Below are 22072 nucleotides of genomic sequence, written 5' to 3' on the forward strand. Positions count from 1 at the left end.
CAATGACAAAACCCTTGACTTCAGACTTGAGTCCTTTCTTTTCTTATACAATATATTCAATTCATCTGTAAATTTTGTCAACTCTATATTCAAATTATATCCTAGGCCTGACCAATTCTAAGCATCTGCCCTGTTACCACCAAAACAATATCTTCTCTTGCACAGATTATTCTGATCTTCCGTGCTCCATACTTGTCCTCTGCATAGTTCAGGAAAGGCTGCGTGGTCCTACAGCAAAAAAACATTGCCAGTGGTTTGATTCTTTATTAAAATAAATACTTCCATATTCTATCATCACAGGGCAATTGGGGATTCTTCTCAACATCTCCCCACTCTGAGATCCAAGCTGCTAGAGAAGCCACAATCTCATAAATTACTGGTTTCCATGGCAAAAGGAAAGAGAGCTCTAGTGTATCTCCCAGTAGTGATTAATGCTCCAGCAAAGAAATGAAGGCATGACTTCTGCTCACAAATCCCTGTCCAGAACTAGTTTCATGACCCTACCCAACTATATGTAAACCAGAGCTAGCCAGCCTTGCATTAGCCTACAAGATGAAGTACCATAAATACTTGCAAACAGAAAGAATAAAAAGTTAAGTTCCTACTTTATATTGAAGAAAGGGAAGATAGATTGTTTTTTGCACATAAACAAGTAACCTCCAAATTCATCAGTCCATTAACAACATTTTATTTTCATATCCCAGGGAATTCTTTAGCTCCTACATCCATAGTTTATGAAAGATCATAAACTATGGTTTGGATAGAGTAGGATAGATTTTTTTTTTAAAGTGTGAGAATTTATAAGTTAGTTTAACACTTTTGTAATTAGTGGTAATTACCCAATGCTTCAATCATTTACAGAGTTCATGCTTAGCATTTACATACATTCTAATAATATAAGTAAGAAATAAACACACACCATATATTTGCTCATTATAAGCAAATAGTTTGGTGATTTTTAGTAGATTTTTACAGTTGATAACCATTGGGACAATCCAGTTTTGGGACACTTCTATAAGCTTAAATCCAATCTTTTTAATAGACAGACTTTGGAAGACTTGTATCTGCCACCATGAGCTTGACCGATCCCCCATATTTAAAGAATTTTCTCATGAAATTATATTAACAAATGTAATTTTTGATATTGCATAATAATCAAATAACCAAGTTTCTGCTTGACCTTCTGCAGACTTCCTCTATTCCTACCACTAGCTTATACGGACACGAATCTGCTTTCTGTCTCTAAAAGGTTTCTCTCTTTAGAAATTTTAGATATCTTGGCATTCCTTGTGCACTTAAAAACAAAATAATGGACACCTAAAATTGAAAAATAAACATTTCCAGAGGAACAGTAGTTACTCTTGATATCAACTGTGTGCAAAAAAAAAGAAAATTAACCAGATGGGATTCTAATTAAACATAAAAAGAACTTCCTAATCCCTAGGGAAATATTTCAGAATGTTACATGAGAATTAGGAAAATTCCCATGAAAAAAAAGTCAGTTGAATTTTGGGAAAGACTGAAAAATAACTATATGTGAAATCAGAGTTTCCTTTAAATTTTTCTACCCATGGCATGGTATACAAGGTCATTTTTCATGCATGTTTTATAGCTGGGAACTTGGCAGGTAAGAAAACAACTAATGTGCATCATTAAACTTGTAGATGATGTCACAAAGAATTTTGGCATGATTCTTTCCCAAAAAATGAGGTGAACTAATGAAATTGGTGGTGGTCTCCTTTGACCACTCTAAAATATCTCCTAAACTATTCTAACTACATTGCCTGAAATAATTTCCTTTAGAATCAAGAAATCCTTGATCTTAAGGCAATTTAAATATAAAAAATAGGTTATGTCACTAGTTTCTTTCCTTAAAAATATTACATTTTCTTATAAATGTATGGGTTATAATATACTCCTTCAGGTGGATAATTTTCACATAAGAGAAAAAGTAGATATCAAAAGAAATGTGAACTGGTATCATCATCTGATAAGTTGATAATTTCATCATCTGATAACATAGAATCAGAGACTGAGACAGCAACAGAGAGAAAAGAAAGGAAGGAAGGAAGAAGGGAGAGAGGGAGAGACAGAAAGTGCTCAGCTTTTTAAAACAAAGAACTCAATCTTTGCTATAGAGGTGATTTGCTAACATTTGTAAATGAACTTACTTAAAAGGAGGACCGGACTAAGACTTTGTAGAAAGTTTAATTGATGGATCATATCAATTATCATAAGTTTTGTGGCAGTTTATTTTAGTGGTGTGTCTTACTCTCTTTCTCTTTTTTTATCTTCCTCCTTCTTTAAAATTTTCTTTCTTTCTTAAATAAAAATTAAGACATTTTTAGAAAAGTGACAGTTTCTTGTCAGGAAGCCGTATAGCAAATGGGACAGTAACCATTTCATCAAGTGAAAAAGTCAGAGCTCATAAAAATGTGCCCAGCAGAGGTGAGACACTGGATGAAGATATTTGACTATGACTGAAGAATCATCTTTCTTAAAATCCGACGCATTCACGGTGAACTAGTGCCAAGACAAATGCAAGCAAAGCTGTAGCCTGGAAATACTTAAACATATTATTTGAATTCTGAGTAGTATCATTTTTACTTAAAGTAAACATTGGCATGCAAAGCCAATAGTCTGAGTAATCCTGTCTTGAAGTGTAACTTTATTTGTTATGGGGATTTGCTCAGGGAAGAGAAGGGGAAAAAATAAGCCCACCCCTTCTCCTCATGCAGAGAAAATAGTTGTTTCTGCAACGCTAGACACATTATTTGAAGCCATGTAAGTGACACTGCCTCAAGCTACTTTAACAATTCCCAACTAAAATTCGACTTAATTGTTTTTAGTAAAATGTTCAGTTGGTGCAGGATAACTATAGCTTGTCGCTTTATTAGCAGATGGATACTCAGCTCTTCCAGTAACAATCCCATGCTCTCATGGGTCAGAATCACTTGAACCCAAAACAAGGAAGAGCTCTCTTCATTCTCTGATGGATCTCCTCTCTTGAGAAAAGTGGAGTTGCAGAGACGCTCATTATCCAGGTATTATCCTCTTAGGGTCTGTACTTTAAGGGGTCTGCAAACCCTCTGGAAGTGTAAGGACATTCTTTTTGATGCATGCATATTTTTACTGGTCTGGGATGAAGGATACACTATGAGCTTCTTGGACAGATCTATGACCCAGAGTTATTTACAAAGGAAATACTTGCATTGTACTCATCTACCCTTGTTCTGAATGGAATCTTCCTGATTCTCATGGCACCCTTTGACTGTGTACAAAGTTAGAATCACTAATTGCATACTTAGCTACCCTGCCATTGCATGTCTGGACTGCTTCTCTGTCATAAGAACAGCTGGACACCAGGCTTTACTTTTTCACAGTGGATGGAATATAAAGCATTCCTGAAAATACTCTCTACTCATTTTCTACAGAACTTTAACAATTCCTCCAGCTTATTTCTTTATGAAATTTCCTAATTTTAAGGACTCTTAAATGTGCTGCCTGATTATCTTTCCAATTCTCTAACCCCTCCTTGTCAGCCTCTTTTGATCATTTCTCCTCATTGCCCTAATCTTGAAACTTTCATGTGCCCCAAGGGTCAGCCCTTACACCTCTTCTCTTTGATATCTGTAGTTTTCACCTTTACACTGTTTCTAGTCTTGGAGTTTTAAGTACTTTTATGTGCTAGCGAACTGAAAATTAGATCTGCAGCCAGTACTTCTCCCTTAAACTTCCAAATTTACATCCTATTGTCTATTGGTATCTTTTCTTAGATGTCTAATAAGTATCTGACTTAACCCTACTTGACTCAGTATATGCAACACTATTTCTCTAGTTGCTCTGGTCAAATAATTTGGAATCACTGCTGAGTCTCCTTTTTCTTTCAAGCCTAGACACAATCCATCACAAAATCACGGCAGCACTAGCTTCAAAGTGCATCCTGAACCCAGCCTTTCCTCACCACCTCTACTGCCAATAGCCTGTCTCCTTTCCCTTAGTTCTTTCTTGGTGCTATTGAATTGTGCTCCCCAAAAAGACGTGTTCATGTCCTAATCCTTGGTCCCATGAATCTGAACCCATTTGTAAATAGGATCTTAGAAGATATTATTAGTTAAGATGAGGCCAAACTGGGTCATAATCTGATATACCTGGAGTCCTTATTCAGGCTCAATTGCCAACTTCTCAATTAGGCTTTTCCGGTGACCCAAATAAAAATTACACCAACCATTTCCCAAAACATTGCTTTCCAAAATACAACTATATATTTTATTTATTTTAAGTATTGTCCCTGAGGGCAGCCATTTTGTTCTGTTTGCTTCACTGTCTCTGAGTACAGAGCCTGGCACTTAGTATTTCATACATTTCTGATGACCAAGAAATAAATGAATGGGAAACAACTACATCATTCTGCCTTTTCCACCCCCAACCCCAGTTGATTGATAAGTTTATATATACTAATATAACTTCAGTCAGTTCAACCAGTTGGAACCTCAGGGTTTATTCTGAGTTATTAAAGGTACAAGGTTTCTCATGTGAAACCCTTTCGTCTTAAAGGCTTTGGATGAGAGGGAAATGATACCACTGAGACCAGATTATCCTACAGAATAAACGATATCAGGCATGGTCCACTACTTGTTCCTCTTCCTGTTTCATAGGGTCATGCTAATTCATTGTTTCTGCCAAACTATGCTGAGGACTAGGGTGCCATCTCCATTTTTTTTTTCTTTAATATCTTCACTTTGCCTTATATATTGCTGTGTAAACTGTTATCATTCTATGAAGTTTTCATGTTAGGGTGATGTAGCATAATGGCATTAAGGAATAAGTCATATGATCAGGTTCTTTTCTTAAGTCTTTACCTCCATTTGTGACCTTGGGCAACTCTCTTAACTTCTCTTGAGTTTGGTTTCCTCATCTGTAACATAAAGCAAATAGTTCCTGCTCAAACTATTTCCTGAGATTTTTCAAAGCCTAATAAGAAAATGAATTGGAACTTACCATAGACCCTTTTAGTAAATGCAAATTGCTATCTTTAAGTAGCACAGAAGATGTAGATGTCCTCATTCTCCTAATTCTTTCTTAGGGATCTACCAAAATGATCTGAAATGATGCCTCCTCCTGCCATTCCCACGTGGTGCCTCAAAGACAGAAAACAATATGGTAAAGACAATTTGGTAAAAAAAAAAATATTTTTTTTTCTGTAAAGTGAACATATTAAGGGAAACTCACTTGCTGCTTAAATGTTCATGAAACATTATTCACAATAGCCTAAAGATGAAAGCAACTCAAGTTTCTATCAACTAATGAATGGATAAACAAATGTAATATATCCATACAATGGAATATTATTCAGTCACAGATAGAAGTTAAAATCTGATTCATGCTGCAACGTCCATGAACCTTAAAGACATCATGTTAAGTGAAATAAACCAGACACAAACAGACAAATATTGTATGGCCTCAATTATATGAAATAGCTGGAATAAGTAATTCATAAAGGCAGACAATAGATTTAGGTTACCAGGGACCAGAAGGGAAGGAAGGGCATGGGGTATTTTTGAATAGGGTTATAGAGTTTCTATTTTGGGAGATGAGAAAGTTTGGTAATGGATGGTGGCAGTGGTAGCACAGCACTGTGAATGTAATTACTACCACTGAATTGTATCTTTAATAGTAGTTAAGAGCATCACTAAAATAAATGCAAAAAGTAGGAAACTCTAAAATTAGTCATGATGCACATAATTTGAGTGTCCTACTTACTAAGCAAATATCAGTATCAGAATTAAAAATCTTTGGAGGTAGATTTCTTCAAATGTCATCCCCTTTTTTCTGAAGTAAAATTTCTTACTATGCTTAAATATGATTATCTTTTTAGTAATGATTGCCCTTTATGATTGTTTAATATATGGCAGGTTCTGAGCTATTGTTCTATAGAACATTGGAAAATATTTTTAAAATGGGAAATTTCGCATTGCATATATGTTAGTACAGTAAAATCTTTTTTTAAAATCTGAATTTAAAGTAATCCATTGCTATTTAACCTCAATTTGCTTAAGGAAGTTCCAAGTATGGAAATGAACACTCTTGCATAATCTAATAGCAGAGCTGTCTTCCTTCATCAATATTTAGTAGCAAATCTTGAAGAGCAACTTTAAAATTGGACATAATTCATTCCAAAATGTAAAATATCAGAATTGGTATGAATTTGAGTTGTTCTAGACATTCATTTTTCATCATGCTAGGCTATATTTATAACCTGAGAAATTTAAGTAATTTTTTTAATCAAATTGGAGCAGACAGGTTTTATACCCTTTTTATTTGCAATTTTAAAAATAGAAGTGCTGCTATTGATTGTAAAGATCTGTTGACAGAATACATTTTCACATTCATTCCCACACTCTTTAACAAACAATCCCACAGGGAACATTTGTTCCTCTGTAATGTTGATCTGCAGAGGCAGATCAGAGCTGGCAAGTGCCAGCATGATGGAAGGCTGCTGAGGGTGAAACTTCTGACAAGGGCTCCTTCCCATTAGGTATGCATTTAGCTCTTTGGAAATAACCCAACCTGTGTATCATAACACTTTTGCATCATTCCATGGAATCTAGTCTGCAGATGGGTAAATGGAATGCCACAAACCTGCCCTCCCCCGCCCAGCTCCAGAGTTGTGTGGTCTCCATTAGTAGACCATCTCACTAGAGAGTATATCCTTCTAATATTATACAATAGGAATCTCATTTGACTAGTTTGTCATTACCCAACACTAAAGTAAATAGGAAACCAAAAGGAGCACATTTTTAGTATTGACTTAAGTCAAGAGCATAAGGATGTGTTGGCCAGAGAGATTTGTGCTTGGGATCAGAGGATCTAGGCTTATCCCAGCGGCAATTTACAGTGTAATCTCAACGAATTACCTTCCTCTTTGAACATCAACATCCTCATTTATTCCTTCTTATAATAATCTAAAAATAAAATGTACATAAGTTGTGTAAACTCTAAATCATAGTGTAATTGCTAGGCATAGTTGAACCATTTTTATTGCATGTTTTCTTAAAATAAAAGCCAAATAGTGGCCTCAAGAAAACTGGCTGCAAGTCACACTGACTTTTTGAACATTAATTAAAATATGCTAGAGTGTGTACCTTGGAGTATTTTCCAAGCAAGTATTTAACATGCTTGCACATGTCTTCCATAAGATGACTCTATCCTGATCCCTGAACTGCTGTCCTAGAAACAATTTTAAATAAGAAAACATGTAAAATATTTTTGTTCAATCAAAGTTGGCTCCTGATAATATTGTCCTTTATGATACTCACAAGTTATCTACTCAATAATTCATTACTCATTATAGAGTGCTAACTCATTATCCTCATTCATTATATACTGCCTGAAATTGACATAAATCCTACCCATTTATCTTTTACATTAATCAACTTCTAGCTTTCTGGCACTTTTTATATACCCATAACATCTTAAAGCTTACTTGCAAGTTTTTAAGATACATTGAAAATTTTAAAATCCAGGCATCTTTATTTGAACCCTTTATTAGTATAAGTATATTACAATCAATCCCCAATCTCAAGGTCTTGACATAATCAATACTTATTTCACACTCTCACAAATTTCAATGTGAATTTTTATGGTCAGGTGACTCTATTGGAAAATTTCCTCCAAACCGAGACTTGAGGATCCAGCTCCTTCCATCTAATGCCTCTTTTGTAGCTTGGGACCTCACAGTTTCCATGGGATTCCTATGCCTCTGGCTACCAGAGAAGAACAAGAGAAGAGAACAAAGAGACAGCAAGCCAGAGATATTGCAGAAGATTACAGAGCCCAGACCTAAAAATTTGACATACAACACTTTCACCACATGGAATTGTCCAGAACTAGACATGTGGTTGGAAAATGTAGTCTTCCTTTGCACAGAAAGAGACATGAAATGGTTGTGCACACTTAGCATTGCCTCTGCCAGAAATATCTTTCTTATGAAAGTTATTTTACCTTTTCAGATTGAATACTGGTCTTCAGATACAGGAAAAAAGGCAATGGAAATTCATTAATTATACTTTCACAGTCCTATTACAATTCTACTCTCGTTTGAAAATGAGAGAGTGGTTTTATTCTTTTTCTTCTTCTCCCCATAACATATTTTGAAACAAGTCATTTTGGTGGGTATTTTCATTTTTGGACTTCAGTTTATTCTGTCCATTGGCCTTTGCAATTTAATACTTATAGGTTTTGCTTTCTGTATTTACGATCAGCTGTGAGTTGTTCTTCTGTCTCCTGTACCTGAGTTCTCTTGTGCAGCCACATGATTCCTTTACATTTGCCTTAATCTCTTTTGTTATTTACTCCATGGCTCCACAGAGCTATTCTGTGGTACTGCGCACTTTCATTTTTCAAACTACTCTTTTCTTGTGTCCACAATCAAGTATTCAAGAGCAAATTCGTTCAATGTCTTTTTCTACCTTCTACAATATGTCCTTTCCAGTCCTGACAGGTCATGCTCTGGGCTATAATTCAAGTGACCATTAGTATAAGAACATACATACATCATTGCATACATACAGACAGACCAATAACTGGACTATCTATATGTCCAGCAGTATTTTATGCACTGTATATTCAGAGTTCCCATTTTCCACGCAGGTCAGCACTGCCAACTCTTGGTTCCTCACTGCCAGGATGCTCTGCAGAAGGCCTTCTTGGTCCTCCATGGGGGGCAGGTCCTTTGTCTATACCAGTTTATGTCTATGTCCCAAGGGTTTCCTCACAGGTTACTGGAATTACAAAGTAAGAGGTAGTCTTCTGGCAACGAAAATACTTAGAATGAATTTCATTGAGGTTGAAAAGTTTCCCCTACTAAGAAATACATTTTTGCCTTCCAGATATATTTCCAAGATACTTTGCAACCATTTCCTTGGAGGAAAATCATAAAGGGACATATTTTCTATAATCTTTTAAAACCAAAATAATGTTTGTCAAAAGTGTTTTATGCAATAAAAATATATAAAATGAAGTTGAGAGTGTAGAATTTTAATGGCTGATTTTAAATTAAGCTGTTACTCAGTAGAGCAACCACACTGAAATTTTTGTATTCTTTTGTTTTCCCAGGTGTTAGCAAACCCTCCCGGCTTAACTGGCTTCATGTTTACTCCATCCTTTGGATCATTAATAATGACGGTAAATAAAACCCAACCTAGGAAGCTAGTTCTTTTAATCTGACAGGTACTCAAGAAGCAGTCACACCACAAAATGAAGAAATACCTGCAGCCAGAACTCCCTAAATTTCTCATCTAATAAGTGAGCTATTTAGCAATAAAATTTATTTTTATTTAATTGCTAGGGAAGAGCCTTGGCAAAGAAACCCACTTGCCTAGTTCCCTCCAGCCCTAGGACTTTGTTTAGCAATGCCACCCACCCTAGCCCTGCTAGTCTCACAACATTTATTTTAAACACAAGAAATATGTTTTAGGGGAAAAAGAACATTTAGATAGATTTAAAAAAAATCACTCATAATCCCACCATCTAGACAAAGCTAGGATTTTCAATTCAGTTTATTTCTTATTAAAATTTTACCAGGCATATAATTACAAAGATACTTCGTGAATACATAAAATTTACCAAAATGAGGATAGCCTGTAAAGATTTCCCCATTTTTATAAATAAATAATAAATTATGGATTTTAATAGCAGAAAAAGCACCAGTAACCCCATTCAGAAATAGAACCTCCTTTATACCATGATGTGACTTGTGCACCTTTTCCTGGTCCCATCCTAGGAATTAGTTCCCATCCCATTTCACCTAGGAAATTGGTGTTTCTTTTTCCCACAGGCCTTGCTTTCTTTATCATTTTATTGACTTTATATGGGTATCTAAATGCTATATGAGCTAGCCTTTTTCATTTTTAATGTTTATAAACATGGTATGACATTTTAGTGTTATTTGCATGTAGATGCATGTAGCTGGAGCTCAACAGTGAGTCAAATGCATCAAAATTTCCTTTTTAGTTACTACTAATTTTTTATTATATTTTAAAAGAACTTCCTACATAGAAATCATAAAAATGTTTCTCTACATTTTAATATAGAGTTTATATATATATATATATATATATATATATATATATATATATATATATATATATATAGCAAATATACATTTTATATTTAAGCATTTAATCCTTCAAGATTTTATGCTTCATGGTGTAAAGGAGAGAACACATTTTTCCCTATATGGAAATTTAGTTTTTTCATTTACTATGAATTGAATGATTCATGCTTTCCTTACTATTCTGCAAAGCCATCTCTGCCATAGATAAATAATTACTTCCTTCCTTCCTTCCATCCTTCCTTTCTTTCTTTCTACCTTTCCTGTATCCATACCTATGTCTGTCTGTGTGTCTATCTATCTAATCTACCTATCTATCTTTCTTTCTCTCTCTCTCTCTCTCTCTAGCTAACTAGCTAGTTTACCTATTACTGACCTATCTCTATGTCTAGCTATCAGATCTATCTATACCATCTATCCATCCATAATTCATCCATCTATCATCTATGTATTTGTGAGTTCTATGTTGTTTTAATGGCCTATTTTCTACCCCTTGTTTGAAAGCATTCTTTTAAATCATATTTGGAAGGGCCATGTTGTCTTTTTATTAGGATATCTTGGTCTTTTTTTGGTCTTTGGCCTGCCATATAAATTTAAGACTCTGTTTGCCAAGACCCATGGGAAAAAATCTATTGGAATTTAAACCAGGATTTCAGTGAAGCTATAGATCAATCTGGGGAAGAATTCAAGTATTTGTAACACTTGTAACACTTTCCATGGGCATGGCAGATATGTAGAGTTTTATCACATAATTTTTACTTGGCACTATATCTCAGACTTCAAGCTATTATGGTAGCTATACATCTATATAATTATTTTTAATATTGACATATTACTTGATGGCATAATTGTGTTTATTTAGTCTACTCTCCCCTTTTTAAAAAATGTTTTGGTAACATCTATTTTTTAATGTTGAAAAATTACAGTGAAAACCTTGTATCTTGCCTTGGTTCTTTCCTTCAATTAAACTCTTTTTTTTTTTTTTGCATGGGCAGGCACCAGGAAATTCAGTTAAACTCTTGACAGTCAATTCCTAGTGAAAGTCTATGAATACAAGAATATTTCAAAATGGCACCTAGAAAGTAAATGTTTACATCATCAGTTTATGAGACTATATTTCCTTCAACTCTTAATGATAAAGTTATTTTAATAAATGCTAAATAAAAAGAAAAATGCCTCATTTTGTTTTTATTGCATTTGATTCTTAAGAAGATAAATATTTTGTAATTATTGGTCATTTGTACATCTCTATTTTTTGCTATACCTTTTATACTCTTCAATCATTTTTCTTTTGCAATGTCTTTTTATGTTGACTTGTAATATGTTTTATAAACTAAGCATAAGCTCCCTTATCTGACATCTTTGACTACATAGGATTAGGGATGTTTACATTGCAAAAGATACCACAAATAAAGTGAGTAGAGAAATAGTTTTGAAAAAGCTATTTGTGAAGCAAAGATTATGAAGAGAATTATTACCAATAATATATAAATGGTACTTAAGAACTGACCTAAAAGAGAAATAAATTAATAAATACATGAACATTAATTCATAGAAAGCAAATATCTGTACAGAGATATCAAAAGATGTTCAAAGTCACAAATCGTCAAATAAATAGGAATTACTGTTTAATATATCATTATTAATGGGTATTTAGTTTAACATATTTTAAACTAAATTGCTTAGAAAGAAGAAAATTATAGATAACTAGATCTGTAGAGTAGATAAAAATTGTACATTCATAAAAGCTATTGTAAATGTATTTGGGAACAGTCATTTGGAAAACAATCTAGCAATATCTATTAAATATTTATAAAAATTAACTTATATGTTTGACTTAAAATCCCACCTATGGAACCTCTTCCATAAAAATAAAAGTACTATCACTTAACTACATTTGTAAATGACATTTATTGCAGCCATGATAGTCATGGCGAAACAAGCAAATGAACAAAAAAAATGGAATGGCTCATCCAGATTTTTAGTCTGACAAGCTGCTATGGCAAATACCACTGTATGACTGTCTTAAGAAACAGGAATTTATTGGCCCACTTCAGTTGGACCATACCTTAATTAAAAATAACATCTTCAAAAGGTACCTACTTATAACAAGTTTCATACTTCCAAGAATGTGAATTAAGATTAAAAACATGTCTACGTTGGGGTACATAATCCAATATTCCATAAGGAGGAACAAGTTGTAATAAATATATACCCTGAAATATTATGCAGTCACTTAAAAAAATGAAACAGAACTTTATCAGTAAAATTAGAAGGATTCAGACAATATATTTTACTGAAAGTAGTCCTGCATTTATGTGTTTGTAAATACATAGATTGAGAGATAGATTTTGTGATAGATTTTTGATTGCACAGTCTTCTCATGAACCTTGCACTGTTGGTTGGTTTATGTACATTAACTTATCTTTGAGCAAGGACAACTCTAAACTAAATTATTTGCCCACTTAATATATGGTAAATATTTTTGAGGCACCCTTAAACTTTCCTTGGGTTTGTTAAAAATTTTCTTAGTTCTTAAACTGCACGGAGAGTTGGCTTGTGTAGTTTTATATTAAAGTTAAGTGATCTAGAAGCTTGGGTCTCAGGCAATAAAAAAAAAAGTTATGATGTAAACACTTCTATAGAGTCAGCTTCATGTTTCTGTAGAGCTTTCATGTCTTTAAATACTTCTGCACAAGGCCAGACTTGTGCTCATTCTTCTCTTAAACTTTTTTAGTGGAGAAATTCTAGGATAACAGAAAAATCTTACAGGAAATACAAAATTCTCATGTACCCCCTGTTCTAGTTTGCTAGCTGCTGGAATGTGATATACCAGAAACAAAATTGCTTTTAAAAGGGGGTATTTATTAAGTTGCAAGTTTGCAGTTCTAAGGCCATGAAAATGTTCAAATTAAAGCAAGTCTATAAAAGTGTTCAAATTAAAGCACCAACAAGAGGTTAGCTTCACTCAGAAAGGCTGATGAAGTTCAGGGTTTCTCTCTCAGGAAGGGCACATAGTGAACACGGTAACATCTGCTAGCTTTCTCTCCAGGCTTCATGTTTCACGAAGCTCCCCCTGGGGCACATTCCTTCTTCGTCTCCAAGTCTCTCTGAATGGACTCTCACATTTCTCATGGCTCTGAAGCTTTTTCCAAAATGTTTCCTATTTTAAGTCTTCCTATAAACTAATCAAGACCCATCTTGAATGGATGGAGTCACATCTTCCTCTAATCAAATGTTAATACGTACAGTTGGGTGTGTTGCATCTCTGTAGAGATACTCTAATCAAGTTTCCCCCGTGCAGTGCTGAATAGGGATTAAAAGAAACGGCTGCCTCCACCAGATGGATTAGGGTTAAAACATGGCTTTTCTAGGGTACATGATCCTTTCAAACTGGCACATCCCCTATCATTAACACTTTTTCATTAGTGTGGTACTTTTCTTGCAATTGAGAAAAATATATATTATAATTGTACCATTAACTACAATACACAGTTTACATTGAGGTTTACTGTATGTGTTTCAGGTTCTATATTTTATGCGTTAATTTTTTTAACCTTTTTTTATTGTATAATATAACATATATACAAAGCAAAGAAATAAAAAAGCAATAGTTTTCAAAGCACTCTTCAAAAGTGATTACAGAACAGATCCCAGAGTTTGTCATGGGCTACCATATGATCCAGTCATATTTTTCCTTCTAGCTGCTCTAGAATATAGGAGGCTAGAAGGCTTAAATATTTTTTTTATCATCACAATCAACTTTTTTCCTTCTTTTTTAGTGAAAAATAACATATATACAAAAAAGCTATAAATTTCAAAGCACAGCAACACAATTAGTTGTAGACACATATTTCAGAGTTTGACATGGGTTACAATTTCACAATTTTAGGTTTTTACTTCTAGCTGCTTTAATATACTGGAAACTAAGAGATATCAGTTTAATGATTCAGCATTCATATTCATTTGTTAAATCCTATCTTCTCTGTGTAACTCCTCCATCACCTTTGATTACTTTAACTTTTATTCTAGTAACACACAATCTAATATTTACCCCTTTTGTACCATATTCGCAAATCTAATTCAGTGGTGCCAATGACATTCACAGTTGTGCTACCATCATCACTATCTATTAACAAAATGTTTTCATCACCTGAAATAGAAATTCTGTGCCAATTAAGCATTAACTCTCCATTCTCTGTTCACACCTTGGTCCCTGGTAACCTATATTCACGTCATTGACTCTATGAATTAGCATACTGTAATTATTTCATACCTATGATATCATACAATATTTTGTTTTCTATATCTGGTTTAATACATGTCAACATGATGCCTTCAAGATTTATCCATGTTGTCACATCTATCAGAACTTTATTCCTTTTTTTATGTCTGAAGAATATTCCATTGAATGTATAATTCATTTTATTTATCAATTTGTCTCTCAATGAACATTAGGGTTGCTTCTATATTTTGGTAATTGTGAATAATGCGACTGTCAACAAAGGTATGCAGATAGCTGTTTGAGATGCTCTTTCCATTCTTTTGGGTATATACCTAGTTATGGAATTGTTGGGTCTTACAGTAATTCTATACCTTTTTTTCTGAAAATCACCAAACTGTTTTATACAGTGGCTATAACACTTTACATTCCCATCAACAAATGGATGAGTACTCTTCTTTCTCCTCATCTTCTTTAACACTTGTTATTTTCTGACGTTTTTCAATAGCAGTGATTCCAGTCACCATGAAATGGTATCTCATTGTGGTTTTGATTTGCATTTCCCTAATGGGTAATGATGTTGATCAACTTTGCACGTCCTTTCTGGCCATTTGTATATCTTCTGTGAAGACATGTCTATTCACATCTTTTGCCCATTATTTAATTGGGTTGTTTGTCTCTTTATGTTAAGTCAAAGGATTTTTTTAATGTAGTTTGGCTTTTTTTTTTCATTTGTCTCAACATTTTTCCTAATTTCTATTTTGATATCTTCTTTAACTTATTGATTATTTAAGAGTGTGTTGTTTAATCTCCACATATTTGTGCATTTTTTACTTCTTTTGATATTGGTTTCTAGCTTCATCCATTAGTCAGAGAAAATACATTGTATAATTTCAATATTTTTTCATTTATTGAGACTTGTTTTGTGACTTAAGATATGGTCGTTCCTGGAGAATGGTCCATGTGCACTGGAGAAGAATGTGTATTCTCCTGCTATTGGTTAGTCTTCTGTCTATGTCTGTTGTGTCCAGTTGGTTTGTAGTATTGTAAAAGTCTTCTATTTCCTTATTGATCTGTCGAGATGTTGTAAGTGTTATATGGAAGCTTCTTACCATTTTCCCTTCATGTATGTCAACATTTGCTTTATATGTTTTTGGGATCTGCCATTAGCTGCATGTAAATTAATACTTCTTTATCAGTATATAGAGATCCCTGTCTCTCATAACAGTTTTTCATTTAAAGTCTATTTTATCTGATATTATATAGTTACCTCAGTTCTCTTTTGGTAACTACTCACATGGTATCTTTTCCCATCCTTTCACTTTCAGCCTACTTGTGTGTTTTAATGTAAGGTGAGACTATGGTAAATAACATACACTATCTTTTAAAGTAACTACTGATAAAGCAAAAGTTCTTTCTGCCATTTTGGCTACTTGGTATTTGTAAGTCTTATACATTTTTTGTCCCTCAATTCTTCAGTTAATGCTTACTTTCATACTTATTTGATTTTTTGGTATTGTACCCTCTTGAGTATGTTCTCATTTCTTTCTGTATATATATTTTTTCACATATTATCTTGTAGTTATGATGAGGCTAAAATTTAATTTCCTGAATCTATAATAATCATGTTTGATTTGATGCCATCTTAACTTCAAAAGAACAGTCATGCACTATCCCTATGTCCTTCTCTCTGCCCTTTTTGTTGTACTCGTTACAAACTATATTTTTAAACATTTTGAATCCAAAATCATAGATTTACCATTAATTTTGTGAATTTACATTTGAGAACCTGTGAGAAGTAAGAAGTGGTGTTACATGCCAAAAAATATAATACAAAAGTACAGGCATTTAGAATTGCCCATATGGTTATCTTTACCAGCAGTTTTTGTTTCTTTACACCACTTCAATCCACTGTCTAGTGTCTTTTCCTTTCAATTTGAAGAACTTCCTTTAACCTTTCTTAAAGTGCTGGTCAAATGGTGATGAACTCCCTCAGCTTTTGTTGACTGTGGAATATTTTAAACTCAACCTCATTTCTGAAAATTATTCACACCAGATTAAAAATTCTGGACTGCCATTTGTTTTCTTTTATTCTTTAAATTATTTTGTCCCATTGCCTTTTGACTCCATGGTTTCTGATGAGAAAGTAGCACTTAATCATATTGGGACTCCCTTGCATATAACATATACTTTTTAGCTTTCAGAACCCTCTCCTTGTCCTTGGCATTTGACAGTTTGATAAGGATCTGGGCATAATTCTCTTGGAATTCATTCCATTGATTGTTTAAGAGTGTGCTATTTACTTTCCACATATTTGTGAATTTTCCAGTTCTCCCCCTAATACTGATTTCTAGCTTTATCCATCATGGATTAATGCTGGGGTGCACTGTTCTTGAATGTACATATCCATGTCTTTCATGAAACTTGAGATGTTTTCTGCCATTATTTCTTTGAATAATTCTTCTTTCCCTTTCTCTCTTTCTCCTCCTGGAACTCCCATAATGGGTGCATCAGTATGCTTGGTGGTGTCCACAGGTCTCTTAGACTCTGTCCACTTTTTCATTCTTTTTTCTTTCTGTTCCTCAGCCAGAATCATTTCAATTGTTATATCTTCAAGTTCACTGATCTTTTCTTTCACCAAGTCCAATGTGCTGTTGAAACCCTTTAGGGAATCTTTTCAGTTCTTGTGTTCTTCAACTCCAGTATTTCTGTTTGGTTCCTTTAAAAAATGTCTATCTCTTTATTGAGATTCTCATATTATTCACTCATTATTTTCCTGATATCTTTTACTTCTTACTCCATAGTTTTCTTTATCTTCTTTAGTATGTTGAGGATCATTTCTTAAAAGTCTTTGGTGTATCTAAAGTCTGGTCTTCCTTGTGGATGGTTTCTGGATTTTTACCCTATTCCTTTGGATGAGCGATCATTTCTTGTTTCTTTGTTTGACTTACTATCTTTTGCTTCACACTATACAATTTTATATTTTACAGCATTAATTCTGGAATTTAGTCCCTTGAGTTGTCTGTTCCTTAAGTTTCTGTCCAGCTGGCGATGTAACAGAGTTTTCCTTGAGTGCCAGAAGCTAATAACAAATAAACCAAAGCAAAAAAAGAAACCTTTCATAGTCTTTGCAAACTGGCTCTGCATTGGCTGCTGCTCCCCTCAGAGTTTAGCCCTCTGCATCTGTGACAAATGTGAAGTACAAGATCCTCTACAATTTTCTGAGACTGCCTCTTGTTCTGGCTTGTCCTTGCTAGAGGCCTTAAGGACTCTCTTTTTTCAGGAATTTGAATGCCCCTTTACTCCCTATGAAATATACTTTCTCCCACTCTGAATTACTCTGTTGTATGACTTAAAGCAGGTCATCCTTTGCCCCAGGCTGCTGTGACTTAATTGGCTTTTCCACATAAATGAAAAAGCCCGAAAACTGTTTTTGCCTGAAGAGTAAAGTCTGGGAAGACCAGCCAGACACCCATTTCCACTTTTAGTTTTTAAGTCTGCCACCTGATTCATTCAGACATACAGGCACCCTGGCATGTGCATAGAAACCCTCTTTTCCCACAGTAACAGGGCAAGGGGCCCATCTAGGGAGCACAGGTTGGCTCCACACTGCATGGAGGGTGTGCTTATTTTGAAAGGATTTATGTACCCTGGAAAAGCCATGTTTTAATCCTAATCGATCTCTGGGAGCAACCATTTCTATTAATCCTTATTAAATAATGTAGGTTGGAAACTTGATTAGGCTATCTCTGTGGAGAAATGACTGACCCACTTGTGGGTATTAACCTTTCATTAGAGGGAGAAGTGACTCCACCCATTCCAGGTGGGTCTTGATTAGTTTATTGTAACCCTTTAAAAGAGGAGGCATTTTGGAGAAAGCTTGAGAACAAAGAGAGAGACACAGAACCACAGCAGAGCCACAAGGCTGAGAGTCCACCAACCAGAGACCTTTGGAGATAGAAGGAAAATACCCCTGGGGGAACATCATGAGACAAGAAGTCTGGAGAGACAGCTAGCAGTTGTCGCCATATTCCTCATGTGTCTTTCCAATGGAGAGAGAAACCCTGAACTTCATTGGCCTTCCTTTAGAGAATGTAACCTCTTGTTGGTGCCTTAATTTGTGCGTTTTTATAGACTTGCTTTAATTTGGACAATTTCCCAGCTTTAGAACTGTAAACCTGTAACTTATTAAATCCCCCTTTTTTAAAGCCATTCCATTTCTAGTATATTGCATTCTGGCAGCTAGCAAACTAGAATAGAGGGCCAGCAGGGCACCTCAACCTCCCCTTACATTTTTAAAAGCTTTATTTTCTAAATTCAGTACTTGTCCAGTTACTTCAAAACTTTAGCTGCTTTCCCAAGTTTTGAGGAAAACTGCCACTTTTGCTAGTTTTTTAAAGGTTCTGTGGGGGCACCTTGGAATGTCTTATGCCGACATCTTTGTCCTGAGCTCTTGGGTTGTGTACTTTCATAATGTTGTCATGCTTCCTCCTGGGAGCTACTGTTTCAGAAGTCAGAGGATTTCTTAGTTCTAGTATGGTATTGAAGTTTCTTTGATTTTCTAATTCAGGATAGTGCTCACTGGTGTCATGATGAACCCACCATTTCAGAGGGTAGTAAAAGTCCCTGTGAATGGCGGGATTTTGGCTTGGTTGGGCTTCTTTTGAAATTGCAGCCAAACTAAGTCATCTCTAAATGATTCTATCTGTGGCAGGAAAACAAACTCCCAGTGGAAAGTTGCCTCTCTTCTCTAGCTCCAAACCCAATAGTAGCTTTCATTCTTCACAATAAAGGATATTAAGAGAGTTCTACAAACATACTCCCATTCATGTCCCTTTACAATAAGCACTCTCTGAGGGTACTAAATTTCTGCTTGCACATAATAAATGTTTAATAAATATTTACTGAAGAACATAATATGCCAATCTATACAAAGGATAGAAGAAATTGCTTAAAAATCAGTGTTATGGGAATGCCTCTCATAGTTTCAAAGTTAATGGAGATTTTACCTCCATTTTTTCCCTCTTTTTCTTATTTCTTTAAGTTTTTTGACAGGGAAAACTAATGTCTGCTTACAATCACCGTTTTTTTCACCAAAATTGTTCACCTTTACTACATTAAAATACTTGAGTGCCATATAGTTAATGTGAAAATGTAAAAAAATCTTACTTGTTACATATTTTTTAAGCTTCAGTATGTTTTCGTACACTGACATAAGAAGATGTTTCCATAAAACATCCTGAAGTTACAGAGTTATTTTTGAATATTTTAAGATTGAGTATAGTAACACAGATTTTTTTCACTATGTCTAGGATACAACTGCATGAAGTGTTAAATTTAGTCTCAAATAAACAGCCACCTTTCCTTATAATTTCTCCCAGAAGTGACTTCAGGTAGAATCTCCATGAATATTCAGTATTTTATGCCATTGAACAGCAACTAGAAGTTTTAAATTTTAGCTAAAAAATAATCTTAAAAATTAGAAAATCTTCATTTATTCCACATGGTGGTAGACAAATAAATTGAGGTTAGGTTTTTCTGTAACTCCAAAGTTACTTCATATATATTGTTATGCATTTGTATAGATAACATATTTATATGTGTTTGTATCGTATATATTCTTGTGGGAAGGTTGTAGAACAATTAAGTTCAGGAGATCAAAATATATTATGATACCCAAAATATTAATCAGATTGAAGAAAATCATAATCTTATCTAATCAAAATATACCTTGAATGTATACTTTGCCCCCTTGCCTAGTCAGAAATTACCCATAATATAAAAAGATAGAAGTATACTTTTACTTCAAAAAATATATTGTGAGAAGTGCCACAATGGAAACTAGAAAATGGATGGTTAGTAGGATGTTAGGAGATCTGATATAATGAAAATTTACATTTATAAATATTGATCACTTAATCCATGACAGTCACAATAATGGACAGATTGCATATCCATTTAAGTGGTGAAAACAGGTCTAGCAAATCTGGAAACTTCAAATTATGTTGCCCTAGTATTGAATATGATGATTTTTGAACATTCACAGCATGTCATGTGCCCAACTATTCAACTAAACTAAAAGAGTGTGAAAAGCTCAGGAAATGCCCAGTAGGACCTCTGAGATGGTTAAAGAAAACTTTTAGAAAATATTTTATCCCCTTAAGGTAGCTTTGTCATAATTCCCAAGTAATTGAAATTTTTCATGGTTGTTAGAAAATCATTGATATAGCAGTTTCTTCATCAAATAGGATCATTTGGCCAGATTGTATGACATTTCATGAGCCAGCCTTAATTTGTTATACATTGTTCCCAGAAGGTGAGTTGAGATTAAAGGGACTCATGTGTTAGTTGAGAGATTTTTTTATAGTTAAACTACTCATGATTCTTTTCTAGTAATTTAAATATAATGACATGATCTTGATTAATCTTTCTACATCAGCATTTTCAAATGCTACTTCATGAAATTTTCACTACAATTAAAATGCAATTAAAATGAATTATCTAAATCAAAGTCAATCTTTAATTTCTGTGCACTATCTAGATCCTTATTTCATGATAGAACAGATAATATTCTAACAATTGTTTTGCTAATGGCTTCATTATTTAAAGCATAATAAAACCAGTCTTTTGAGGCTCATCACATTTCCTATCAGTTCCTTTTTCAGGTTGTCTTCAAAAAATTTGCTTCCTTTAACAACAGTGCCTACTTAGTCCTGGGCTAGCTTTTATATGCTTTTCCTAAGGAAAAAAAGTTAAATCATGCAATGTTCATCTAATTAAACCAAACCCTTTAACATAAATGGAATTAGTGCATCAATCCTGAATTTGTCCAGTTCTTTTTTACTTTTTACTTTTTTCCTCCATTGTTTTCCATTGCAGAAACTTTGAAGAAGAAAGAAAATCCTTGGCAATTTTTGCTTTTTGGATTTCACATTGTTTTCTAAACAATGTGTGTTTATATTCATCATTTCGTGTGCAAATTTTGCCTTCTCATTTTTATGGTATTAATATCAGTTAACGAAGTAAAAATACATGAACTTAAAATCAGAGAACCTGATTTTAATGTTCAGTACTACATATTTTTATGTAGCCACAGAAAAGTTTCCTGAGTTATGTGAGCCTGTATTTCCTCATCTATAAACCAAAGGTTGACAAAATTACATACCTTGAAGCATTATTGTGAAACTTAAAAATGATTTCTATAAAGTTCTTGTTATAAAGTAGGGGTTCAATACGTAAGGATGATTTTATTACATCATAGACGTTTTCCACAGTACTATATCACCTTCATTACTATCAAGATAACATCTTAACCCTGGAGTCTTTAAATATTATACAATCAAAAAAATCTTAATTGGTGTACTCTGAGATTGAAGATGTTGATGTTTATCCAGTCTCCTAATATTTGCATATATAATAATGTTTAGCTACTATGTTAAACCACCTAACCAATATCTGATGCTAAGTGCATGTAATCATAAAATGACTTTATGAAACATCTAACAGGATACGACATTACATCAATCTTTTTTATAAAATCAATTAAACTTAAATAGCCTTTACCTTCTGGAAACTTAAATCCAGCCAAACACTGATGCAGACTGAGTTATTAAGGAAGCCAAATAAACAGTCAACAAATTAATTAAACATTATCTTTGCATTTAATAAAAGATCAAACGTTTGTATGGAGATAAATAGTAGAGGAATAATTTCCAGACTTGCCCATCAGTGGAGAC

General features: G+C 34.0%; 1 long non-coding RNA gene across 1 annotated transcript in view; it reads right to left on the reverse strand.

Annotated features, from left to right (window-relative positions):
- Nucleotides 1–4556: 4556 nt before the first annotated feature.
- The window catches only part of LOC143689667 (uncharacterized), a 74084-nt gene continuing 56568 nt past the window's right edge, over nucleotides 4557–22072 (reverse strand). The window contains exons 3-5 of the long non-coding RNA XR_013178873.1: nucleotides 7146–7230; nucleotides 5002–5141; nucleotides 4557–4918 (exon numbers count right to left, since the gene is read on the reverse strand). This is a non-coding gene — a long non-coding RNA (uncharacterized LOC143689667). The remainder of the gene's footprint in view (nucleotides 4919–5001; nucleotides 5142–7145; nucleotides 7231–22072) is intronic.

Source organism: Tamandua tetradactyla, chromosome 7, assembly GCF_023851605.1.
Source record: "Tamandua tetradactyla isolate mTamTet1 chromosome 7, mTamTet1.pri, whole genome shotgun sequence".
Taxonomy (NCBI): Eukaryota; Metazoa; Chordata; class Mammalia; order Pilosa; family Myrmecophagidae; genus Tamandua; species Tamandua tetradactyla.